The sequence below is a fragment of the Triturus cristatus genome, chromosome 11, assembly GCF_964204655.1.
Source record: "Triturus cristatus chromosome 11, aTriCri1.1, whole genome shotgun sequence".
Lineage (NCBI taxonomy): Eukaryota > Metazoa > Chordata > Amphibia > Caudata > Salamandridae > Triturus > Triturus cristatus.
In genome coordinates, this window is record NC_140594.1 from 3,954,762 (window position 1) to 3,980,087 (window position 25,326).

Here is a 25,326-nt window from a genome sequence, read left to right on the forward strand (position 1 = left end):
ACATTTGTGAGGCCAAAGAGGTATGAGGGAGCGGGAAGAGTGTCAAAGATCTGTCCGGATGGTCTGTGTGTCCTCCCATGGCAGGGAGATGAGTGAAGGTGGGAGTACGTCGCTTGTGGGGCCTGCAGTGTTGCACATTGTCAGAGTCCTCTGGGGGTCAGCGTTGCGTGGCATGTCTTTCTACAGAGTGCCTACTTTGGACCCCGCCTGGCCACTTGCTAATGGTGGTTAGTTGTTGTGTACTGTATTCTGCGGATGGCACGCGACACTATGTGGGTGTGGCTGGAAGCGTGTTGTCTTGCTCTGATCCTATGTGGGAAGTATTTCCAAGTCATACGTGTTGACCACAGAGGTGCGGCTGTTGTCTTCTGGGATGTGCAGCTCGGTGGTATGACGGATGAGGAAGTCTGACAGAGGTGCGGCTGTTGTATTATGGGATGTGCAGCTCGGTGGTATGACGGATGAGGAAGTCTGACAGAGGTGCGGCTGTTGTCTCATGGGATGTGCAGCTCGGTGGTATGACGGACGAGGAAGTAGAGGTGCAGCTGTTGTATTATGGGATGTGCAGCTCGGTGGTATGACGGATGAGGGAGTGTGACAGAGGTGTGGCTGTTGTATTATGGGATGTGCAGCTCGGTGGTATGACGGATGAGGAAGTAGAGGTGCAGCTGTTGTATTATGGGATGTGCAGCTCGGTGGTATGACGGATGAGGAAGTGTGACAGAGGTGTGGCTGTTGTATTATGGGATGTGCAGCTTTGCGGTATGACGGATGAGGAAGCAGAGGTGCAGCTGTTGTGTTATGGGATGTGCAGCTCGGTGGTATGACGGATGAGGAAGTGTGACAGAGGTGCAGCTCGGTGGTATGACGGATGAGGAAGTGTGACAGAGGTGTGGCTGTTGTATTATGGGATGTGCAGCTCGGTGGTATGACGGATGAGGAAGCAGAGGTGCAGCTGTTGTGTTATGGGATATGCAGCTCGGTGGTATGACGGATGAGGAAGTGTGACAGAGGTGTGGCTGTTGTATTATGGGATGTGCAGCTTGGCGGTATGACGGATGAGGAAGTAGAGGTGCAGCTGTTGTGTTATGGGATGTGCAGCTCGGTGGTATGACGGATGAGGAAGTCTGACAGAGGTGCGGCTGTTGTATTATGGGATGTGCAGCTCGGTGGTATGACGGATGAGGAAGTGTGACAGAGGTGTGGCTGTTGTATTATGGGATGTGCAGCTTTGCGGTATGACGGATGAGGAAGCAGAGGTGCAGCTGTTGTGTTATGGGATGTGCAGCTCGGTGGTATGACGGATGAGGAAGTGTGACAGAGGTGCAGCTCGGTGGTATGACGGATGAGGAAGTGTGACAGAGGTGTGGCTGTTGTATTATGGGATGTGCAGCTCGGTGGTATGACGGATGAGGAAGCAGAGGTGCAGCTGTTGTGTTATGGGATATGCAGCTCGGTGGTATGACGGATGAGGAAGTGTGACAGAGGTGTGGCTGTTGTATTATGGGATGTGCAGCTTGGCGGTATGACGGATGAGGAAGTAGAGGTGCAGCTGTTGTGTTATGGGATGTGCAGCTCGGTGGTATGACGGATGAGGAAGTCTGACAGAGGTGCGGCTGTTGTCTCATGGGATGTGCAGCTCGGTGGTATGACGGATGAGGAAGTCTGACAGAGGTGCGGCTGTTGTCTCATGGGATGTGCAGCTCGGTGGTATGACGGATGAGGAAGTGGTAGATGTAGATACACATTTATTATACTTTGTGGTATACCGGCTGCACAGACTAGCTCTGCAGGATGTGTTAGTAAATGTTCTTGTGTATTCTCGATCCCATTTCTAGGCTTGCTGTGAGAGGAGGGATCAACTCTGACCTTAGGATGTGGAGATGGAACAGGTATGGAGAGTAATCCGAGCTCGGCCTGGATAGACTGCGTCACAGTCCTTCTATGTATGGCGTCAATTAAGGCGATTTGCCATGATACACTGTGTTATAAACATCATGTTATCCCCAAACGATATTGGTGCTCGAGGTACGGGTAGTAGGGCCCTCAGGGTGGACCCTTTTAGTCTCCTCCGGTGACTAGCAATGCGTGGCAGTTCTCTCGGGTTAGTACTGAGTGGCTGGTTACGTGGCTGGTGTAGCCTTTATCTGTGCCCTCCAGCTGCAAGTAAGGTATCAGAGGACTGTCCATGCATAATACGCCTGACCCTTGAAGATGAGGGAATCCGGTAACGGGTCGGTGAATGGTTCAAAAAATAACACAGATTACAGCAGCTTGAGACCAGGAGAGCCATCAAAAAGACAGTGTCCTCCATTTAGTGGTCAGAGGTGGAAGGTAGGGAAGACAATGTTTACTAACCCCTTAAGTCCAGTAACATCAGTCTTCACTCTATGGTTGTATATGGGGGAGAGGGGGTGTACCCTGGCATGCTAATCTCCTGTAGCCCAAAATAAATTACCCTCCGTAGTGGCGAGTGGCTGCTTAACTTGTGGTCTAGAGGTCGAGCGGAAGATATTCTGGCTCCAGGCCTTTTGCAGGCCATAAGGGGTCCTAACAGGTGGCACCCTTAACCAATCACCCTTTACCTCTATGTCCTAAGAGTCCTGGTTAAGGAATGTAGGACGTTACTTTGCCATCCATTACTCCACAGTAGGTTACAACGCAGACGTTACATCGTCCGCATTGTTACCACGCATGGCTTTACATCGCAAGTTGTTTCAACGACTTGCGCTAGATGGCTCGCTGGACTAAGGAATAGTATAAATTACTATTCCTACTCCAGTTAGCGCAACAGCAGGGAATGTGGTGGATTTAAAATCCAACACATTCCCTGGTGTTGCGCGCCATGTAGCGCAAGTCGTAGAAACGACTTGCGATGTAATGCCATGCGTGGTAACAACGCGGACGATGTAACGTCCGCGTTGTAACCTACCCGCGTGGTATTGACTGCGTTGTAAACAATCAAGTGACCTAGATCCAATGGGACCCCTAACAATCGGGGGACCTGCTGTCAATTGGAGCCCTAACAATCTGGTGACCTGGATCCAATGAGACCCTAACAATCCGGTGACCTGGATCCAATGGGGGCTCTAGGCCTAACAATCAGACAGCATTGTTCCCCAGGGAGCACTAACAATCAGGCGACCTGGTTCCAATGGAACCCTAACAGTCAGGCAACCTGGTTCCAATGGAATCCCTAGCCCTTTACAATCAGATTACCTGGTTCCTATATGAGCTCTAACAATAAGGTGACCTGGTTCATATGGGAACCCTAGGCTGTCATAATCAGATGACCTGGTTCTAACTGGTTCCAATATAAGCCCTAACAATAAGGCAACCAAGTTCCAATAGGAGACCTCAGAATCAGGTAACCTACATTCTATGTACAAGATAGGTATGGGTATACAGATGTCACGCTACACAATAAGTGGCATGACTCAATTGTATCATTCAGACAAGAGACTGTGTGCATACATCAGTGTGAGGAGGCGGCCTCCATAGCCGGGATACCCTTCCCGTCATCCCGTAAACAGAAATACAACGAGACGCTGGGAGGGAATGTGTTAAACCTCTCCCCTACCTCTTGTGTGCAGGGAGGAGCCCCGCCCAGACCATACGGAAACCAATGGCGTCCGCGAGAGGCGGGAACTGACGAGTACGAAAGGAGCCCGGAAGACCAGCGAGGGTGTGTGGAATCGGAGGAGCAGCGAGAACCGCTACGCCAAGAACAGCCACGCCGAGAGGAAGAGAGGAGCGGAGAGGAACCCTCGACCATCGAACCGGGAGAAGAGGAACCGAGGCCAGCCGTCGACCCGGAGGACTCACCCGAAGAAGCCGAGACCTGGTCCAAAGAGTGGTGGACGCCCCAGGTGGACGCTGATGAGCCGCCGCAGCTCCGGAGAGTTGCGGCCGAAGCGGTACGTGACACGGGAAGGGGGAGGGATAAGTGGGGTCCAGCTAGTGGACTACCGGGTATTACGGTTGCAAAGTGTCCGTAGGTTAAAGTGGTTGCCCTACCCTCTGGTGTCCCTTCACAGCCCGATATTCTACCCACGGTGCTACGTTCAACTGTTCTGTAAACCAATCCCTGTCTCTTCTAGAGAGTATACGTACCGACAACCCTTCTAGCTTTGTGAGTGGTATCCTCAACCAGGGGTTCTTGTGGACGGTCCCCTTCGCTACTCCGTCTGGGACTGAGCAGTTGTACCTAATTCCCATATCCCTGTTCCTCATTTTTGACGAAATCGCCACACCTGTCTTATTTTTGTTGTTCGTCACAACGGGTGTTTCTTAGTGTAATTAGTCATTGGTGAAGGGTTCATAACGGAAAGCCTGAACAAGATTCTTACCGCCTTCTCTCCTTCTTTCTGTCCGAGGAAACCTGGGGAAAACACCCGACCACGTCAGGGACCTATCACCCGCTGGAAGACCGTGAGGACGACTCCCGAATAGAGAAGGCCAGCAATTCATCCTAAACCTGTTTTGGAACTGCTATTTCCGTAAACAAAAATAAAACTCCAACACAATTGATCCTCGAATTCGGCCTCCTCGTTTTTCCTTTCGATCCTCCCTCTCACAATCAGGTATAATTTACATGTTGAGTTTATTTATGATTTACATAGGGGTTCAAAGAGCACAAAAAAATATGTCGATCGATAAGTTAAAGGTAATTTTGGGCTGGTTTTTTTAAGGGAAAGCGGCATAATTTTGGATCCCAGAACCGATGTTCCAGTACTGGATGTTAGAATTTGAATGTTCTGGAAGATGCGCACTAAGCACATAACAATTTTTGAGTGTAATAAGGAAGGATAGATGGGTATATCCCATCTGATCCCGGTAAAAAAAGTGCCATTCCAATCTGTCACAATGTACACGAGCCAGTGCCTGGTATCAGAAGTGAGATGTCAGTTGCACAATGACATAATTATTGAACAGGTCTGTGGATCACCCCAGCGGCTACAACCAAGAGGAAGAATAAAGAAAATCCGGGAAGTTACGTCTCCGTGCAGACTGGCGCTCCGTTAACAAAAACATTCTGTTAGATTACGCTCCTTTTCTAAAAGGATCAGCTCAGTATCTCTCAGTCAGTGTCTTATAGCCGACTACTTTTTGGGTTGGTTAATGCTGCCCGGGTACTCAAAAATGAACACTCCAATTCTTCCAACAGGTCCTAGGTGTGACAATCTTTTAGGTTGATATTTTAGTATTTCCTGAACTTATGGATGAGGTACAATAGATTGTTATACTAAGGTCAGTGAAATGACTGAGGAAAGAGACACATTTTGCAACAGAAGCAGCATTTTTGGACTTTCTATTAACTTCAGAAAGGGTGGATCAAAAAATAAATTACTGAGAAAGCCATCTTGGATGCGCTTCATCTGAGGGTCAATCGCTCTATTAGTCAAGATCTGTGCATGTATTATCGGTGGTTACAGAACAGTTGAAAAACTGCTAGAGATGAGGGCTAGGTTTTAGAACATCGACGCGGGAAACCTTTAGTGGAGCGAAAGAAAGGATTGTAGGATGCCTGCACCAAACATTGGCTTTCACATCACCTATCTTAAGAGTATCTGAAACTCGCTATTCCACTACGAGAGGGGAATTGTTGGCTTTTTAGGTACTTCCGGTCCATTTGTGGGGTACCAGATTGAGATATACACTGACCTCAAACTACAAGGAAGTGGAGCGGATATAATGAGAGACGAAATAATGAGACCGTTTACATTTTGAGTGGATTTTTTAAATATCGTATAAGGATAAAAACAAAAATAAGCAAGTTTACTGTCTCAGATACAGAAGTTCAATTATGAAATTGAGAAAGATGATACAGATTTCAGGACATGGTAGATCTGGTGGATGCCATGAAAACACTAGCATGGAAGTCATTTCTCAGCAAGTGTGGCTTGATGCTGTGCACAAGGACATGGATTGGATAGCTACTCAAAGCTGTTTCGGAAAACAGATGAATGGTGGCTGAAGGGTGAATTACTTTTGAGGCCAGCAAAGTTGGCACCATTGATGGGAGGGAAACCGGCTGTTGGCTATAGTGCACAAGGGGCGTATGGGAATGGCCAGCCTCTTAAACTGGGCCATACAGAGGAACAGAGGTTAGAGTGGACGCCGGAGTACGGCAAGGATGCTTATTGTGACTTATTTTAATATGTTAATGTTGCCATTTTTTTTAAATCTTCAAGAAAAAAAAAAAAAGATCAGCCGGGAGCAGTTACTTTCCCTTCCAAGCTCACTGGTGGAAAAAAGAAGCGGAACATGGCGACTACATATTGGGGCATTGTGGGCTTCGTCTAACAGTCAGCAAGACCCAATGACTCTACCTTTGGTCGATAAACAACACACAAATACCTGAATCCAAGAAGATGTCCGTGCTCCACTACGAGATGGCCGAATAATGTACTACGAGCAAATGTAGAATGTTTGCACTGAAAATAAAACGTGCGCTTTCCAGAAACATCCAAACCTATATGTGCAGGTCAACGGGTCACAAGTCAACTTAGCAGTGTAAAGAGCTGACGGGCAGATGAAGCAATGAACTCTGGGGATTTCTCAGCCTCCCCTCTCCCCAGCCAAACTGTCCAGTCTTCAGAAATCCTCTGCCAAACAGACAAAAGATCATGTTTCATCAAGGATGTTCAGGGGGATTGTAGTGGAGATGCAAGGTGAGGACACATGCACAGGGAGCTAGAGCAAATGGGGGTAGGGCAATGCGGTAGGGCACTTTAAATCATAATACAGTCTGGCAGCCAGAGACCTATAATCATCATTGTAAAGGAAACATCATGCTAGAGCCGCCCCTCCAGAGACCCAAACTAACGGCTGTAGAGGACATCGAATGATAGAGCCACACGCCTAGAGACCCAAATGAATGGTTGTAGAAGACATCGAATGATAGAGCCACATGCCCAGAGACCCAAACTAACGGTTGTAGAGCACATCGAATGATCGAGCCGCACACCCAGAGACCTAAAGTAATGGTTTTAGAGGACATCAAATGATAGAGCCACATGCCCAGAGACCCAAACTAACGGTTGTAGAGGACATAGAATGATAGAGCCACATGCCCAGAGACCCAAACTAACGGTTGTAGAAAACATAGAATGATAGAGCCGCACACCCAGAGACCCAAACGAACGAAAGATTGTAGAGAACATCGAATGACAGAGCAACACGCCCAGAGACCCAAACGAACAAATGATTGTAGAGAACATCGAATGATAGAGCCGCACATCCAGAGACTCAAATTAATGGTTGTTGATATAGAATGATAGAGTTGCACGCCCAGAGACCCAAACAAATGGTTGTTGAGGACATTGAATGATAGAGCCACATGCCCAGAGACCCAAACAAACGGTTGTAGACAACACAGAATGATAGAGCCACATGCCCAGAGACCCAAACTAACGGTTGTAGAGGACATAGAATGATAAAGGCACATGCACAGAGACCGAAACGAATGCTGGTTAAGGACACGGAATGATAGAGCCACACGCCCAGAGATCCAAACGAATGGTTGTTGAAGACATCGAATGGTAGAGCCATTCGCCCAGAGACCCAAACTAACGGTTGAAGAGTATATTGATTGTGAGGCTCTCATTCTATGTACTTTAATACCAGGAATATGGGTGTCAGAGTGATAGAACTGCACAATCACAGACCCATAGTCATGGTTGTAGAGGACAAAGAATGATCGAGTCGCACACCGAGAGTCCCAAACTAATGGTTGTAGAGTGCATTGATTGGGAGGCTCTATCATTCTAGAGTAAATAGAATGAGAGCCTTATAATCAGAGACCCATACTAATGCTTGTGGGGGAAAGATCATGCGGACGCCCTGCACCAAGAGACCCATACTCATGGTTGTAGGGGAAATATCACGATAGAGTCGCACTCAAAGACCTATACTCACAGAAGAAGGGTACACATCTGGATATCGTCACCACTCGTTCTGCCTGCGCAGTTTGTTCCTGTTGTAGACCAACAAACGAGGATATGACCACCTAGGCACAGACCGCTCCAATTCCTGTGGTGAGCTTACTCTCCCCTATGCCATGGGAGGTTGGAATGCCAACGTATGATGCCCATCGCTGGCTGCACGGACCCGAGGGTCTGCCTCACCTCTGGCTGAGATGCGATGCTTCAGTTAACTCTACTCAAGACCCTATTTCATGGGTCAACACGACGCCATCATACAGTGGACCTCCTAGTACCACTCAGTCCTCTTGGAAAGAGATAGCAGAACTGATGGCTGGAGCACTACTTGATTCACCAGATACCCCTGGAGTTGTTCATGTGGTTTCCCCTAGAGCAGGAAAAGACAGCGGTGAGCGTGCTACGAGGGCAGGGACGGGTTCCTCCACAGTTGGGATCAGGTGAGTGCACAGCATGACGCGCCAACCATCCTAGCACAGTTCTATTACTACAGGGCACGTCATATGATGCGGGAACTACTTGGGGAGACCCTGGCGGAGCCTCCGGAGTTGCCCACTTTGACTCATTTGCTACAAGCATTTACATCACAGCGAATGATAGCCACACTGTACACATGCTCGCGGGGGGCATGGCGGCCGGGCACTATTAAGGCCCTTCTGGACTGGCAGAAGGACTTGGACATGATAATTAATGATAAACAATGGACCTAGTGCTGCTCAGTTGTCCGGACCGTTCCCCCAATCCGACGACATGGGCTGATTCAATTCAAGTTTCTTAAATCGGGTGTATTATACTCCAGCTCAATTGTTGTGCTACAGTACAAGTGACCGTTCCTGCTGCCCTCGCTGCAGGGTGGACAGTGCGGGATTTTCTCATGTTGCCTGGTTCTGCCCTGGCACGCAGCGCTTTCGGACCGCAGTCTTGGGGGCGCTCTGGGAGATCCCAGGTGAGAACATTGCTTCAACCTCCTTACTAACACTGCTGAGTTATGATAGAGAGGTTCCGAAGACCTCTAGGCACCTAGATGCCTTGGGATTGTTGCTTCGAGGCGCAGGATAGCGATGCGCTTGGCAAAGGGCTCACTTCCGACAAAGCAGGATTGGCATGCGGATACGGCATTTGCAATACCCGATCTGATGATGATCATGAACTTATGCCCAGTCGCAGCCGTCTGAAAGATATTTTGGGTCTTTACCAAGCACGAACTTATGCCGACTCGCAAGAAAGATATTTTGGGACCCCTACTAAGCATATCTTTCCAGACCGGGTGATAATGGTGTGACTGATGTGCAGAGGAAGAAGTGGGGTCTTAAGCGAGGGTGTAAGCTTAACGACAGACGCCCCTCGAATGAATGCAGATGTGGATATTACACCGTGTGTAGCTACCCAGAGTACAGCTGATAATCTAGAGATGCAGTAACGTATTAAAAAACTGTGGAAGAAAGGCCGCTGGGCCCCCTCCTGGGTTGGAAGGTGCAGATGCCAGGTAACAAATGCTATAGTATTTTCTTTCCAGAGTATGAAAGCTCATGCACTATTGACCCTTACCCTGATTATTGCCAAGCTATCAGGGCACATGTAACGATTACACTTGCAAACTGTGTACCTCCCTAGTAACGACCCTGTCATTATATGTTGCAAAGTTGTTGAAAAAAAATAACATAAAAATAAAAATACTTGGGGTAGACCGAACCTGACCATAAAGCAATAATGTTGCCGGGGTGGGATGTCAACCAGCGGGCGTCCCCGCCTGCCGAGGATCTGCTGCTTTATTTGCGACTCCCACAGTTGTCGGTTCCTGTTCTGTTGCAGTACTCGGAAGGCATTGGGGAGGTCGCTGGTCTCTGTACAAACGATCAAAAGAGCCTCCTCTTCCCCCTGGGTGCCCGTCTCCCCCTGGGTGCCCGTCTGCCCCTAGGGTGCCAGTCTCCCCCTAGGGTAGCCAGTCTCCCCCTAGGGTAGCCGTCTCCCCCTGGGGTAGCCGTCTCCCCCTGGGGTAGCCGTCTCCCCCTGGGGTGCCAGTCTCCCCCTAGGGTAGCAGTCTCCCCCTAGGGTAGCCAGTCTCCCCCTAGGGTAGCCAGTCTCCCCCTAGGGTAGCTGGGTAGCTGTCTCCCCCTGGGGTGCCCCTGGGGTGCCCGTCTCCCCCTAGGGTGTCCAAAGCTCCCAGAGTTAGGACTGAGTTGGGAACCTGATAAAACAGTACAAACACAATATGGGAGAGGGATTAGGGTATTCAGGCGTCGACTGCCTTCTGGACGTCGCTGCCGCTCTCAGTCATGGGACGGGTGGCAGTGGCTAAAATGGTGGTGCTGCCACGATGCCTGTATACCCTACAGAATTCTATCTATTCCCTGTACTTGTCCACATTTAAAACACTGGATAGTCTATGGATAAGGCTGGTAGAACCTCCGTGGCCTTACTAAAGAGGGATCGGGGTGGGGTAAGAGGGGTCTGGGATTCCTGGACTTGCAGCCTATTATTATGCATCCCGCACTAAATAGGCCCCTAGAGCAAAGACTGAGGAGGAAAACTGAGAACAAAGCATTTTAAGGGGTACGCATGGGGAGGACTCCCTGGTGAAGCGCCTCCCGCATACCGGCAAAATAGCCGAACCTTATTGGGTGGACTGGGGTGGATTGAGAGCAGATTGGAACAAGCATTGGCACAGCCAATAGGTCTCGCCTTTGGGACCTTATAAGTGTTTAGTTATCTAGCACAATATCCTTGCTTCAACAACATCAACTGTTGCATGGCTAAACACTTAGAAGGTTCCAAAGGCAAGACCTATTGGCACTGCCAATGCTTGTTATTTTACCCGTCAGGACACAAAAAGTCCATTATGACAAAACCAAGGTATGGTTTATGCTACAGTAACCGCTCTTGGAAGAGCAGCTAATATGGAATACTTGATAGAAGTTGGGAGAGACACTCGAGTGGGTAATCAAATCAGAAGTGAACCAAATTCAGATATTTCATTGTGGAGCGAATAAACACCATCACACCACTGAAGTGAATCAACCTTTAAAGAGTGATGTGCCAGTCTCATCTCCGTCATGCTTTCACCCCATTAACAACCCGACTCTGGTACAGGGAGTGGGTGGGAACCCTGCCCTTGGCTTAACCCCTTTTACCCTTACCTACTGCCGAGATCTGGCATCCAGGAACTTTAGTGCATTCACTAATATAGTGTTTCACGTGCTGGTGGAGGCTTCTAAGGACTTTAGGTATCACCAGTAATGTAATTAGCATGCACGTAATAGTATTCCCCAGGAAGAAATCTAGCTGGAATGTGAGGAACGCTGTACACGTTTTGTCATTTTGACGATCACGTAATGATTAAAAAAGGATGAATAAACTCATCCGAGCACCGTTTTAGCTGACCCACCTCCAACCATCAATGGTAAATTCTCTGGTTCATTCATTCATTGAAGATGTTGCTTTTATAGCGCTCACATGCCACTTACAGGCGCTGAAAATGATTGCCAGCCAGAATGTACATTGCATACAGTAAGGTACAAGCGTTATTGAAATGAAAACAGCTGAAAGCAGATGTGCAAGACAACTGCTTGGAGGAGATGGCCCGTCTCGTTGTCACTAGAAACGATAGTGCCCCTGCTTGACATAAACCTTCTGAAATAAAAGTCACTTTCGTGGGCTCGAATGCTCGGACAAGTTGACGGCTCGCTGCTGACATCTGCTGTGACCTGCGGATCAATCAGTCGCGTCCTGACAGGAGCAACCAACCTGTCATCTGCCTGGTGCCAAGCACGTGAACGTTTTATGGTGCTTAGAAACAAACACTACGATGCCAAGCACTATGTAAATATCAAGCGTATTTAAACTTCAGAAAGAATGTCTGATATCCACATGCGTATTAAAATCCTTTCTGGCTGAGCAGATCACAGACTCCTAAAACTGCAAGTGAAAAACAGACAGCTTGTTCGTACTTACTGCTCCAAAAGTCCTTTAAAGCATATTTAATGAGGGGCCAAGTCTCGTCTTTCTGCTCTTCTAAAATGAAGACCAGAGAGTTTCTCCAGAAAAAACATCACAGCGCGACGGAGCCAGAGTTCAAGGAAGCCGGCGTGTTCAAAGTTTGAAAAAAACAAGCGAAGTGTCACCATGACAAGTCAGCTCCTTACAACAGAAATAAGGAAAATGCTAGTCGTCAGGAGAAGTGCAGCCCTGCCCCCTTTCCGCTGCCCCTCCCTACCTGACACAACACACACTGAAACTTAAAAAAAAATATATATATATATATAGTGCTCGCGGACCGCGCATGTAACTTACAAAAATTAACAAATATAGTGCTTACCGAGTAATTGAAGGAGGCCGTGTCCCTCTGCAAGTAAAAGATCCAATCACAGTGGACGAGGCCAAAAGCGGACAGGGTGGCAACCCTCAGTGTAACGATTGCCTCCGGTGCAATCATTACACTGTGTTTTGCATAATCCATGATGCAAAACGAAGCGCACAAATCAAAATTGCAGGCAGAGCAGCGACACAACTTCTGGAACCGTATTGATTCCAAGAAGCCCTTGCATGGTGAGAGCAGTGCAAGCGCACTGCTAACGCCATGCAAGACCTAACAAGAAGCCCTTCCATGGCGAGAGCAGTGCATACACGCTGCTAACGCCAGGCAAGACCTAAAAAGGGTGGTCCGGAGGCCTCCCTTTGCCAGAACTCAGAGTTTGTGGGTGCGCCAGTCATTTAAACAGATACCGGAGACAATGACTAGAGGGTGGGAGGGGGGGTTCCGAGACCCTGGGGATGTGTACCCGAGTGTCTCTCTTTTTTCCCCCCCAAGATATGTTTGGGGTGGGCCCTTGTCAGTTCCTCCAACATGAGGACGGCTTCCTGCAGGTCCTTGACGGTTATTCTACAATTAGGTACCTCGCAACACACCCTAGCACATATGTACAGAGCCTTATAGGGCGAGGCTCCCCGCGGAGGGTGAAGGGAGAAGTCAGCTTGGATGACTGATACAAGGGTCCGGTTTATGCAGGGAGGAATCCCGCGCGTCCCAGGTGTCGGAAGGAGAAAGCCCCATTCCTACACTTAGCCTGGAACTGCCCCCCTGTGCGGCTTTACTGGGAGTCTGTCTTTGCTACATTGGCGGCGGTTACGGGCTTCCATTCGAGCCTGGCCCGCTGCAAGTCTCCTGGGAGTGGGGAGAGGGATGCAGCCTACATTCTTGAATCGAGAGCTGGTATTAGCACGCGGAAGGGTTGAGTAGCAGGAGCCCCAAGTTACATTATGGCACAAAGATGTTAAGGGATGGATCCTGTCGGAAGAGGAGTCGATTGAACGGTCTAGACGGGACGGCATGAGGACCTGAAGACATGGGTGTGATTGCGGGACAGCTTTGTTGGAGGGCTGGAGGGCGCAGTGGGTCTCCCGGGAGGGAGGGAATCTCCAACCAGTGAACACACCTTGACTCCACCAGCTCCTATCAATAGCAGGAGGGATCAGGAAGGTGCCCCGGAGGGGGGCCCAGAGAGGGTCCAGAGGGGGGGCTCCCAGAGGGGGGCCCAGAGGGGGGCCCAGAGTCTGATGAGGCTGCTGCTTGTGTCCAGAATGTGAGGGCAGGTGGGAGGACTGTACACCCGCCATGGATTGACCTGTCTGTACTGTGCTGGACTTTAGGGTGGTGCAATTTGTTGTGTGGCGGGCACACTGCTCCGTCGTGGTTCATTCAATGAAAAATGAATGAAGAAGATTTTTTTAAAAAGGATTCTCAACCTACGGAGTCTGGTTGGACGGTGGAGGAAGAAAAGGCTACGCGGGTAGCATCCGTTCAAGGCTTTGTGTTCTAGGCAGAAGTTTCTAAAATCAACCCTTCGTTTGATAGGCCGCTGTAGCACCACAGCCCTACTGAGGGTACTGGCACTTCCACTACTAGTATAGCCACCGGTTACGAAGTGCTGGGGCCATGCCGAGAAGCGCCTTACTAGCTTAATAACAGTATGGTACCTCTGCTGTGACTGGCTGGTGTTGTCGGCCACCTGACGAGCGGCCATGGAGAGAAGTGTGGATAACGCCATAGGTACGGCAGCCATCTTGAGAAGCGCCATGACGTGACATAGCAATGAAATGATATCAGATCTCGACCCGGCTGCGTGCCCCCCCCACCTCCAGCCCTCCAGCCCCTATCCCGACTCCCACACCATGGAGCTGCCAGCTTACAGTGGTCATCTCTAGGGCTGTACTGGAGTCTATTTGCCGAAATCCCTACTTCCAAAATCACGATACAGGGGTGTCAGATGAAAGTGTGCCTTTCCTAAGTCTATGGCACCAAACAGCGCGAGCTGTCTTTTGGCAGAAAAGATTGGTTGACAGTTTACAATGGGCTTTGAGGCCACCCACTGCTTACCAGTGATTGGCTTCACTATCACCCACTGCTTACCAGTGATTGGCTTCACTATCACCCACTGCTTACCAGTGATTGGCTTCACTATCACTCATCTGCTTACCAGTGATTGGCTTCACTATCACCCACTGCTTACCAGTGATTGGCTTCACTATCACCCACTGCTTACCAGTGATTGGCTTCACTATCACCCACTGCTTACCAGTGATTGGCTTCACTATCACCCACTGCTTACCAGTGATTGGCTTCACTATCACCCACTTCTTACCAGTGATTGGCTTCACTATCACTCATCTGCTTACCAGTGATTGGCTTCACTATCACTCATCTGCTTACCAGTGATTGGCTATCACCCACTGCTTACCAGTGATTGGCTTCACTATCACCCACTGCTTACCAGTGATTGGCTTCACTATCACCCACTGCTTACCAGTGATTGGCTTCACTATCACCCACTGCTTACCAGTGATTGGCTTCACTATCACTCATCTGCTCACCAGTGATTGGCTTCACTATCACTAATCTGCTTACCAGTGATTGGCTTCACTATCACCCACTGCTTACCAGTGATTGGCTTCACTATCACCCACTGCTTACCAGTGATTGGCTTCACTATCACCCACTTCTTACCAGTGATTGGCTTCACTATCACTCATCTGCTTACCAGTGATTGGCTATCACCCACTGCTTACCAGTGATTGGCTTCACTATCACCCACTGCTTACCAGTGATTGGCTTCACTATCACCCACTGCTTACCAGTGATTGGCTTCACTATCACCCACTGCTTACCAGTGATTGGCTTCACTATCACTCATCTGCTCACCAGTGATTGGCTTCACTATCACTAATCTGCTTACCAGTGATTGGCTTCACTATCACTCATCTGCTTACCAGTGATTGGCTTCACTATCACCCACTGCTTACCAGTGATTGGCTTCACTATCACCCACTGCTTACCAGTGATTGGCTTCACTATCACCCACTGCTTACCAGTGATTGGCTTCACTATCACCCACTGCTTACCAGTGATTGGCTTCACTATCACCCACTGCTTACCAGTGATTGGCTTCACTATCACCCACTGCTCACCAGTGATTGGCTTCACTATCACTCATCTGCTTACCAGTGATTGGCTTCACTATCACCCACTGCTTACCAGTGATTGGCTTCACTATCACCCACTGCTCACCAGTGATTGGCTTCACTATCACTCATCTGCTTACCAGTGATTGGCTTCACTATCACTCACTGCTTACCAGTGATTGGCTTCACTATCACTCATCTGCTTACTCTTTATTGATCAACTGGAGTGAGTTTTACTTCCGCTTCTTGTGTTTGTCCCAACCCTGGAGAATGGATGTATTATTTGGATCTTCCATTGCTCACTTTTGAATCACAACTTTTTTTGTTTTAGCACTCCATGAAATGGCATGTGTTTTCCAGCTGTCTCTTTCAGCTACTGCTCTCTCCCTCCTTCACGTTCCAATTTGCTCTCTGTTGCCGTGTGCCTCACCCCCAACCACCTCCATGTTGTGTTTTATACAATTTGGTGGCCCGGTTCGGCCCGGCTCTTAGGGTATCCAAGTGTCCAAAGACTTCGGAATCCACGGCCGGTGCGCACCAAATGTGGGCAGAACCCCCCCCCCCTCCCCCTCCCCCCATTGCTCCACAAATAGGACAAAGGCCAAGTCGTTCCAATCATACCCGTGAGCTCTCACAAATCCCAATGTATGTACTGTACACACACAGCCTCCTTTATTCGAGGTTTCAAACAGTTGATTCTAGCCAGCCAACACGTGTTCATGATCTGGGAGTCAGCCAATCAATTCCTCAGGACTATTTAATGTACATTATTACAAGTGTCAGTAGACGGATCCAGGAATGTTGTCCATATTATTACTGTCAAAATAGTGTAATGAGTGCCTTCTATGCGGCTCCCCCAATCAAAAAAAAAAAAAGAGGAAAAAAAAAAAGTGTAGGCACTGGGCTTTGTTTTTTATTTACCATTCCAATTGGAGTCTATACATAAAAAGAAAAAAAAGGCCCTGTCATTTCGAAGGTGCAACCATATATGTTGCGCGCACACCTACAGAATAATCCCCCCCCCCTCCCCCCGACACATCAGAGCACATTTTTGGGGTCCCCTTTAGACCTGCTGCTCAGCATGGGGGACGCTGTACAATCAGCATCGCTAAAACCATTGCCTAAGCACAAAGGTCCCAAAGGCGAGACCTACTGGCTTTGCCAATGCTTGTTTAAATTACAAGTCAGAAATAGGCCCATTTCCTCTTTTGTTTCCTAAACATTCATCTAATGTCCTTGTGGTTGACCAAACGAGCCCACCAAGGGAAGCAAAGGGTGGTTACGGAGGCTTGAAGCTTTCGGGGGGGAAGGGGGGGGGGAGGGGGGCGAAGCTTGAACCCTCAACCGGACGTCCGGGGCAGGAGCCCCTGGGATAGACGTGCAGGCGGTGAACACGTCCACCAGTGCCCCGCTGCTGCACGGGCCAGCACAACAGGAAATGCCAGCACAGGCCGGATTAAAGCGCCTTAATGGACAGGGATGGCTCTGTGCCACGAGGCAACGGGCATCTGTCCGCACCCCTGGAAGAGGGTGGGCACAGGATGCAAGAACTGAGCGCGCTTCAGAAGGGGACGTCGGGGAGTCAAGAGGGGGGACTCTTCCCCCAAAGAGCCACGGTCCTAAAGCAGCTTCAAGGAGCTAGCCACGTGCACGAGGTCTACCAGTGGGGGCACGTGTGGCGCTCGCCCGGGCTGGCATGAGGTGGAGGCATTCCGGCCCCGACAGTAACGAGGCCCGAGCACCCTCCTGGACAACACGGTGGTGTATGCACTGTGGAGCCACCCGTCCTGGACATCAGTGTGTGGCGTCCATTGTGCAAACACCACCAGCACCCTCCTGGACAAGTGTGTGTGGCGTCCATTGTACAAACACCACCAGCGCCCTCCTGGACACGTGTGTGTGGCGTCCATTGTGCAAACACCACCAGCACCCTCCTGGACATCAGTGTGTGTGGCGTCCATTGTGCAAACGTCACCAGCACTCTCCTGCACAAGTGTGTGTGGCGTATATTGTGCAACCATCACCAGCGCCCTCCTGGACAACAGTGTGTGGCGTCCATTGTGCAAACACCACCAGCACCCTCCTGGACAACAGTGTGTGTGGCGTCCATTGTGCAAACACCACCAGCACCCCCCTGGACATCAGTGTGTGGCGTCCATTGTGCAAACATCACCAGCACCCTCCTGGACAAGTGTGTGTGGCGTCCATTGTGCAAACGTCACCAGCACCCTCCTGCACAAGTGTGTGTGGCGTCCATTGTGCAACCATCACCAGCGCCCTCCTGGACAAGTGTGTGTGGCGTCCATTGTGCAAACGTCACCAGCGCCCTCCTGGACAACAGTGTGTGGCGTCCATTGTGCAAACACCACCAGCGCCCTCCTGGACAACAGTGTGTGTGGCGTCCATTGTGCAAACATCACCAGAACCCTCCTGGACAAGTGTGTGTGGCGTCCATTGTGCAAACACCACCAGCGCCCTCCTGGACATCAGTGTGTGGCATCCATTGTGCAAACATCACCAGCACCAGCCTGGACAACAGTGTGTGTGGCGTCCATTGTGCAAACATCACCAGAACCCTCCTGGACAACAGTGTGTGGCGTCCATTGTGCAAACACCACCAGCACCCTCCTGGACAACAGTGTGTGTGGCGTCCATTGTGCAAACACCACCAGCACCCTCCTGGACAACAGTGTGTGGCGTCCATTGTGCAACCACCACCAGCGCCCTCCTGGACATCAGTGTGTGTGTGGCGTCCATTGTGCAAACGTCACCAGCACCCTCCTGGACAAGTGTGTGTGGCGTCCATTGTGCAAACATCACCAGCACCCTCCTGGACAACAGTGTGTGGCGTCCATTGAGAAAACAACACCAGTACCCTCCTGGACAACAGTGTGTGTGGCGTCCATTGTGCAAACACCACCAGCACCCTCCTGGACAACAGTGTGTGGCGTCCATTGTGCAAACACCACCAGCACCCCCCTGGACAAGTGTGTGGCATCCATTGTGCAAACATCACCAGCACCAGCCTGGACAACAGTGTGTGTGGCGTCCATTGTGCAAACATCACCAGAACCCTCCTGGACAAGTGTGTGTGGCGTCCATTGTGCAATCAACACCAGCGCCCTCCTGGACAAGTGTGTGTGGCGTCCATTGAGAAAACATCACCAGCACCCTCCTGGACAAGTGTGTGTGGCGTCCATTGTGCAAACGTCACCAGCACCCTCCTGGACAAGTGTGTGTGGCGTCCATGTGCAATCACCACCAGCGCCCTCCTGCACAATTGTGTGTGGCGTCCATTGTGCAAACATCACCAGCACCCCCCTGGACAAGTGTGTGTGGCGTCCATTGTGCAACCATCACCAGCACCCTCCTGGACAAGTGTGTGTGGCGTCCATTGTGCAATCACCACCAGCGCCCTCCTGGACAAGTGTGTGTGGCGTCCATTGTGCAATCACCACCAGCGCCCTCCTGGACAAGTGTGTGTGGCGTCCATTGTGCAATCACCACCAGCGCCCTCCTGGACACGTGTGTGTGGCGTCCATTGTGCAAACATCACCAGCACCCTCCTGCACAAGTGTGTGTGGCGTCCATAGTGAAAACATCACCAGCACCCCCCTGGACAAGTGTGTGTGGCGTCCATTGTGCAATCACCACCAGCGCCCTCCTGGACAACTGTGTGGCGTCCATTGTGCAAACATCACCAGCACCCTCCTGGACAACAGTGTGTGTGGCGTCCATTGTGCAAACACCACCAGTGCCCTCCTGGACAACAGTGTGTGTGGCGTCCATTGTGAAAACATCACCAGCGCCCTCCTGGACAACTGTGTGGCGTCCATTGTGCAAACATCACCAGCACCCTCCTGGACAACAGTGTGTGTGGCGTCCATTGTGCAAACACCACCAGTGCCCTCCTGGACAACAGTGTGTGTGGCGTCCATTGTGCAAACACCACCAGTGCCCTCCTGGACAACAGTGTGTGTGGCGTCCATTGTGCAAACATCACCAGCACCCCCCTGGACAAGTGTGTGTGGCGTCCATTGTGCAACCATCACCAGCACCCTCCTGGACAAGTGTGTGTGGCGTCCATTGTGCAATCACCACCAGCGCCCTCCTGGACAAGTGTGTGTGGCGTCCATTGTGCAATCACCACCAGCGCCCTCCTGGACAAGTGTGTGTGGCGTCCATTGTGCAATCACCACCAGCGCCCTCCTGGACACGTGTGTGTGGCGTCCATTGTGCAAACATCACCAGCACCCTCCTGCACAAGTGTGTGTGGCGTCCATAGTGAAAACATCACCAGCACCCCCCTGGACAAGTGTGTGTGGCGTCCATTGTGCAATCACCACCAGCGCCCTCCTGGACAACTGTGTGGCGTCCATTGTGCAAACATCACCAGCACCCTCCTGGACAACAGTGTGTGTGGCGTCCATTGTGCAAACACCACCAGTGCCCTCCTGGACAACAGTGTGTGTGGCGTCCATTGTGAAAACATCACCAGCGCCCTCCTGGACAACTGTGTGGCGTCCATTGTGCAAACATCACCAGCACCCTCCTGGACAACAGTGTGTGTGGCGTCCATTGTGCAAACACCACCAGTGCCCTCCTGGACAACAGTGTGTGTGGCGTCCATTGTGCAAACACCACCAGTGCCCTCCTGGACAACAGTGTGTGTGGCGTCCATTGTGCAAACATCACCAGCACCAGCCTGGACAACAGTGTGTGGCGTCCATTGTGCAAACACCGTGTGTGGCGTCCATTGTGGAAACATCACCAGCGCCCTCCTGGACAACTGTGTGGCGTCCATTGTGCAAACATCACCAGCACCCTCCTGGACAACATTGTGGTGTATGCACTGTGGAGCCACCAGCCCTATGCACTAGTGCATATAGTGTCCGCAGTGCACACCAATCACACAAAGCCACAGCTCCAAGGCAATAATGACCACCGAGTGCCAAGAGGCCCCTGCACAGCATAGCACAGAGTTCCAGGCAGCTAGACTCCTACACAACGGTGTGCTCCTCTGCACACAGCTCACACTCAAGGCTGGGAGGGAAGGTTAACCAGAGTATTGTCACGTGATGGGAAACGCGCCTTTGAACTCCCCCCAAAAAGTCCGGGGGGAGCACAAGAGCTGCAGCCACCGGCGAGAGTCTGACAGGGCCTGAGGGAACCATTGTGAGAGGGGTGGGGCGCCAGGGGCGGCGCCCTGTGCGAGGGAGGTGCACTGAAGGCTGATGATGTTGAGGCTAGGAGGAAGCACTGAGATCTGCAGATTAAGATGAGGTCAGGTGGGGGAGGGGAGTACTGAGGTCAGGTGGGGGGGGGGGGGGGAGTACTGAGGTCAGGTGGGGGGGGGGGGGGGGGGAGTACTGAGGTCAGGTGGGGGGGGGGGGGGGAGTACTGAGGTCAGGTGGGGGGGGGGGGGGAGTTATTTTTAGGTTATGTGAAAGGTTGGAAGTCGGGTGAGGGGTCATGATGTGGAGGCTTGTGTTGTATTCTGCTATTAGTATTCTTTCCCTTTAAATGTTCCCTCATCCTTATGACTCTTTTGGAACCCATGAAGGTCTTGGAATTGTATTATATGTGGAATTCTAAATTGGTCATTCTCCTTCTAACTACAAAGGCTACACCTTGTGCTGTGCTGGGTCTCCTGAATAAATCATCTTTGAACCATTTTCCTGCTTCCTGCATCATTTGAATTTAACAAAATTGGCGACGAGGATGAGATGATTCGTGACCAAATTTTAGTGCACATTAAGAGTAAGAAGATCCAAGAGCAACTTTGGATCATGGGAGATCCTAATTTAAGTGATGTGATCAACACTGCCAAGGCAATGGAACAATCTGAAAAGTGGGTCAAATGTGTACATAAGGATAACAAGGGTAGCGTTGAAGAGGTTTGTGCTGTAAAGAGTGAGGTGACACGAGCCAATCCCGAATCATTAACAACATCGTTAGGTGCAGAACTTAATCAGTCTGGTTCCACTAATCAAATTATTCAAATACATTTTAATAGGTTTGATAAGACTTTTCGTTGTTTTAGATGCGGAAGTCCTAATCATGGTGCTTCTCTTCCCAAATGTCCAGCGTTGAATAGAAATTGTAAAAAATGCGGTAGACGAGGTCATTTTGCATCAGTCTGTAGAGATCCTAGGAGTAGGGAGAATGCGAACACAAAAAATAAAGAGTCCTTCGTTAATAGTGACTGTAGTGACAGGAGTGCAGTAGATCCTGAGCGGGGAATGCTTTCATACATAGCCAATGTTGGAGGTAGTATGGATAATCCGAAGGCCCCAAAGTGTAATGTACGAATAGAGAATGTAAATTTGGAGTGGATGGCTGATTCTGGGTCTCCTTGGACTATAATTACTAGGGAACTGTTTGTAGATCGTTTCAAAGGGAAATTTTCTTTGGATGGGTTAAAGGGATCTGATATTGTTGCTAAGGGTTTCGATGGATCTGTGATTGACATGGATGGATTTGTTGAGACAGTTGTGGAATTTAAAGGTCGCTCTGCAAACATCAAAATGTATGTTGCTGTCAAAGGTGTGAATGTCCTGGGAGGGAGAGACAAGTGGTCTTTGGGAATTATTCTTAATCCCAGAAGTTCTGATCCTGTTTTACTTGTGTCCCAAATGAATGATACCATTAATATTAAGTGTGATGGGAGTTTCAAGAGTGAGAGTGAAAGTATAATCAATAGCTTTCCTAATGTCTTTTCAGATAAATTAGGTAAACTCAGAGATTTTTCCCATAAAATCAAACTAAAACAAGGAGCGTGTCCAGTGAGACAAAAACTTAGATGTGTTCCTATATGTGTTAGAGAAGATCTGAAGGTTCTTTTGCAAAATCTTATTGATGAAGATGTTATAGAGCAGTGGTTCCCAAACTTTTTTGACCCACGGCTCCCTTGACCTATTGGCCGTTGGCCACGGCTCCCCATTATTTTACTTTTTTTTGGGGGTGAAGGGATGTAAACCCAGCTTTGGGACTACTTCCATTTTTCACCCAGAAAATAAGTGGGATGAAGCAGATGACGGCATTATAAATCATAGACGTAACAAATTAAAAATATGACAGCTGTTTAATGAAAAACTTGAATTGGTTAAGTAAGCCAGAAACAATAATCTGAGGTCTGCATTTGAAATTTCTAAAAACTAGCTTTCGTTTAAAAAAATTGCCTCTAGAGGGGCTCATTCCAGGGAGCCAAGGGTGGGGGATGACTTAAATATTTCTCATTTACACCTTTCGCAAGTTTGCTTTAATCTGCCAATGCAGCGTGCCAGCAGCAGTAGAGTGAATGTCGAGTAGTATAGTCAGCAAATTATTTGTCATCCAGTTCAATGCAAGCACTCAGGTGGACATGAATAAATCTACCCAAAAAGCCAATGGATGAAAACTCCACTGGACAGAGCCAAGACACGACATGACACCTTTGTGCAATGCATCAAGCGCACTGAAGGTCCCAAACTAGCATTATGTTAGTAATGACGAAATGTTATGTTGTAAGAAAAAGAGAACACTCCAAAATTTTCATCAGAAAATTGTTAAGAAAAGGTGCCTAAAATGTGTGTTGCGCTGCAGTTCAGGACACCACTTAAACAACTGGCGCATGACCTACATTTCCGATGGGGCGCTTTATGACAAACTGCATGATGGAGGTGGAAGCTCAGTGTCTGCAGACAGACTGGGCCAAGAAAGAGAATCCACAAAGTACATTTTTCACCGAAATACATATGGGCCAGAAATAAATTGAGTGCTATCAAGTCAAAGTACAAATGCCAGCGTGTGTTACAGATACTGGGAGAATGATCGAATCACTGGTTCCTGGAGAAAGTAACTGCATCTTTGGGTTGATAGTTCAATTTGGACACAGGTCACTCTTCATCTAAATCGGTCAGAAGGGGTACAGTACTCGGTGGTCTGTGCACAAAAGCAAAAGTGGCAAAACTTGGCACTCTCAGAAGAGAAGGTACGAGACTGAGCAAAAGAGCATTTGCCTCTCAAAAAGCTATTAACTTTACGGGGTGTTTATTTCCATTGGCTCTGAACAAAGCATTTTTTAAAAAGATACAAAACCCACACCAAAGTTCACATAGTGCCAAGAAGTAGCTCAGTTCCGTGAGTGTGCTCTACAGACTGCTCACTCAGAGTTACTAGCATCCACCTACAGAGCTATAGCTTTAGGCTCACTGGCCCAATGCTGCTAAGTTTCACACCAGCTGAAACTCGTTTTGGCAAACAGCCTTCTGTCCAGTCCACTACACAGCTCCAGGCCCTGCTGTTCATATACAATCCTTGGGACAATTAGGAGCTTAGCAGGGAAGTGTCTATTTTTTGTGTGCAGTTTATCATACCCAAATCCCCCTCAACATGCACAGCTACCAAATAAACACTGATACCATCTATGGTGGGGATGACTTGACTCTGATGTGAAGATAAAATGATTGGTGCGTGTCATAGTACGTGCATCACACCCCGAATTTGTGAAACATGCTGAGACCTTTGCTGGAATCCCCCATCCACCCCAACCCAGGCCTTCAAAACGCCCCCCTTGGTCCACGAGGCCTGCATGGAACATTTGTAGCCCCATTGGCTCCTGTAAGACACAGCTCTCTACTGACGGAAACAATTTCACTCAGCCATCAACAAAAATCAGGAATTTGTGTGCAGCTGGAGTTAAAATGACTAACAAACAGCAGCAGTAAACTGTGCGTGTGAGTAATGCTACCTACTTTCTATTGGTGTCTATTCAAGGCAATTGGTTTCATGTTGCGAGGTAAAAAACATAACGTGTATTTTGCAGTGAAATACTGAAATACTCCTTACCAATGTGCTGCAGCTTCTGCCTCAGAGTTCAAACAGCCTTTCACACTGTTGCATTTGTTGGCATCTCAGCGCGCCCGGGATGATGGGAACTGTAATTTGAGTTTAAAGTTTTCCCGAGACTTTGACTGAGAGGACGCACATTATTACTATTTACAGCATCTGCTCGCGGCGACCCTGTTTAGTTATAAAGGCGCACCAGGGTGCCGCGGCGCACAGATTGGGAACCCCTGTTATAGAGGAAGTGGAGTCTTCTGAGTGGGTTTCTCCCATTGTTCTTGCGAGGAAAGCCGACAAAAGTTTGAGATTATGTATTGATTTGAGAGCACTTAATGCAAATTTGGTTGTAGATTGCCACCCTCTTCCGAACATCAATGAGGTTGTTTCCATGCTTGAAGGAGCAAAAATATTTTCTACATTCGATTTGCGTTCCGCCTATCACCAAATTGCTCTTACTGAAGAATCAAAAAATTGTACTGCCTTTTTGACGCCACAGGGGTTGTTCCAGTTTAAGAGAATGCCATTTGGGTCAGCCTCTGCGGCGTCGGTCTTCCAAAGAGCGATGTATCACATGTTTAAAGACTTAGAAGGATCTGTGAGGTGCTTCCAAGATGATATTTAGGTTTTCTCTCCTAATATTGAGAAACATACTCTGCATGTTAAGGAAGTTTGTGGTCGTCTTGAGCGAAATGGGTTGACTCTGAAACGTGAGAAGTGGAAGATGTTTGGTGAAAGTGTTGAGTATTTAGGACATACGTTGTCAGGAAATGGGGTTGTTCCGAAGAAATCTTTAGTTGACGCAATTGTTGATGCCCCAGCTCCTGATGACAAGGAAAAGTTGTTGTCCTTTTCTGGACTTTGTGAATATTATAGTAAGTTCATTAGAGATTTTGCCACAAAAATGGAACCATTGAGGAAGCTCACTAGGAACAAAGCAGAATTCTGTTGGGGACAAGAACAAGAGAGTGCTTTCCAACTTATTAAGAAAGAAATTGATGAAGCTCCTACCTTAAAGCCGTTTTGTATCAATAAAACTTGTATAGTCACAGTAGATGCTAGTATGAATGGGTTGGGAGGAGTTCTCTCCCAGAAAGCTGGTAGG

General features: G+C 49.1%; 1 protein-coding gene and 1 long non-coding RNA gene across 5 annotated transcripts in view; one reads left to right on the forward strand and one right to left on the reverse strand.

Annotated features, from left to right (window-relative positions):
* LOC146783145 (uncharacterized) overlaps positions 1 to 4,477 on the forward strand; it is a 219,285-nt gene extending 214,808 nt beyond the window's left edge. The window contains exon 3 of the long non-coding RNA XR_014970696.1: positions 3,594 to 4,477. This is a non-coding gene — a long non-coding RNA (uncharacterized LOC146783145). The remainder of the gene's footprint in view (positions 1 to 3,593) is intronic.
* Positions 1 to 25,326, reverse strand: part of SCARB1 (scavenger receptor class B member 1) — a 636,132-nt gene that overhangs the window by 582,744 nt on the left and 28,062 nt on the right. The window lies entirely within an intron of this gene.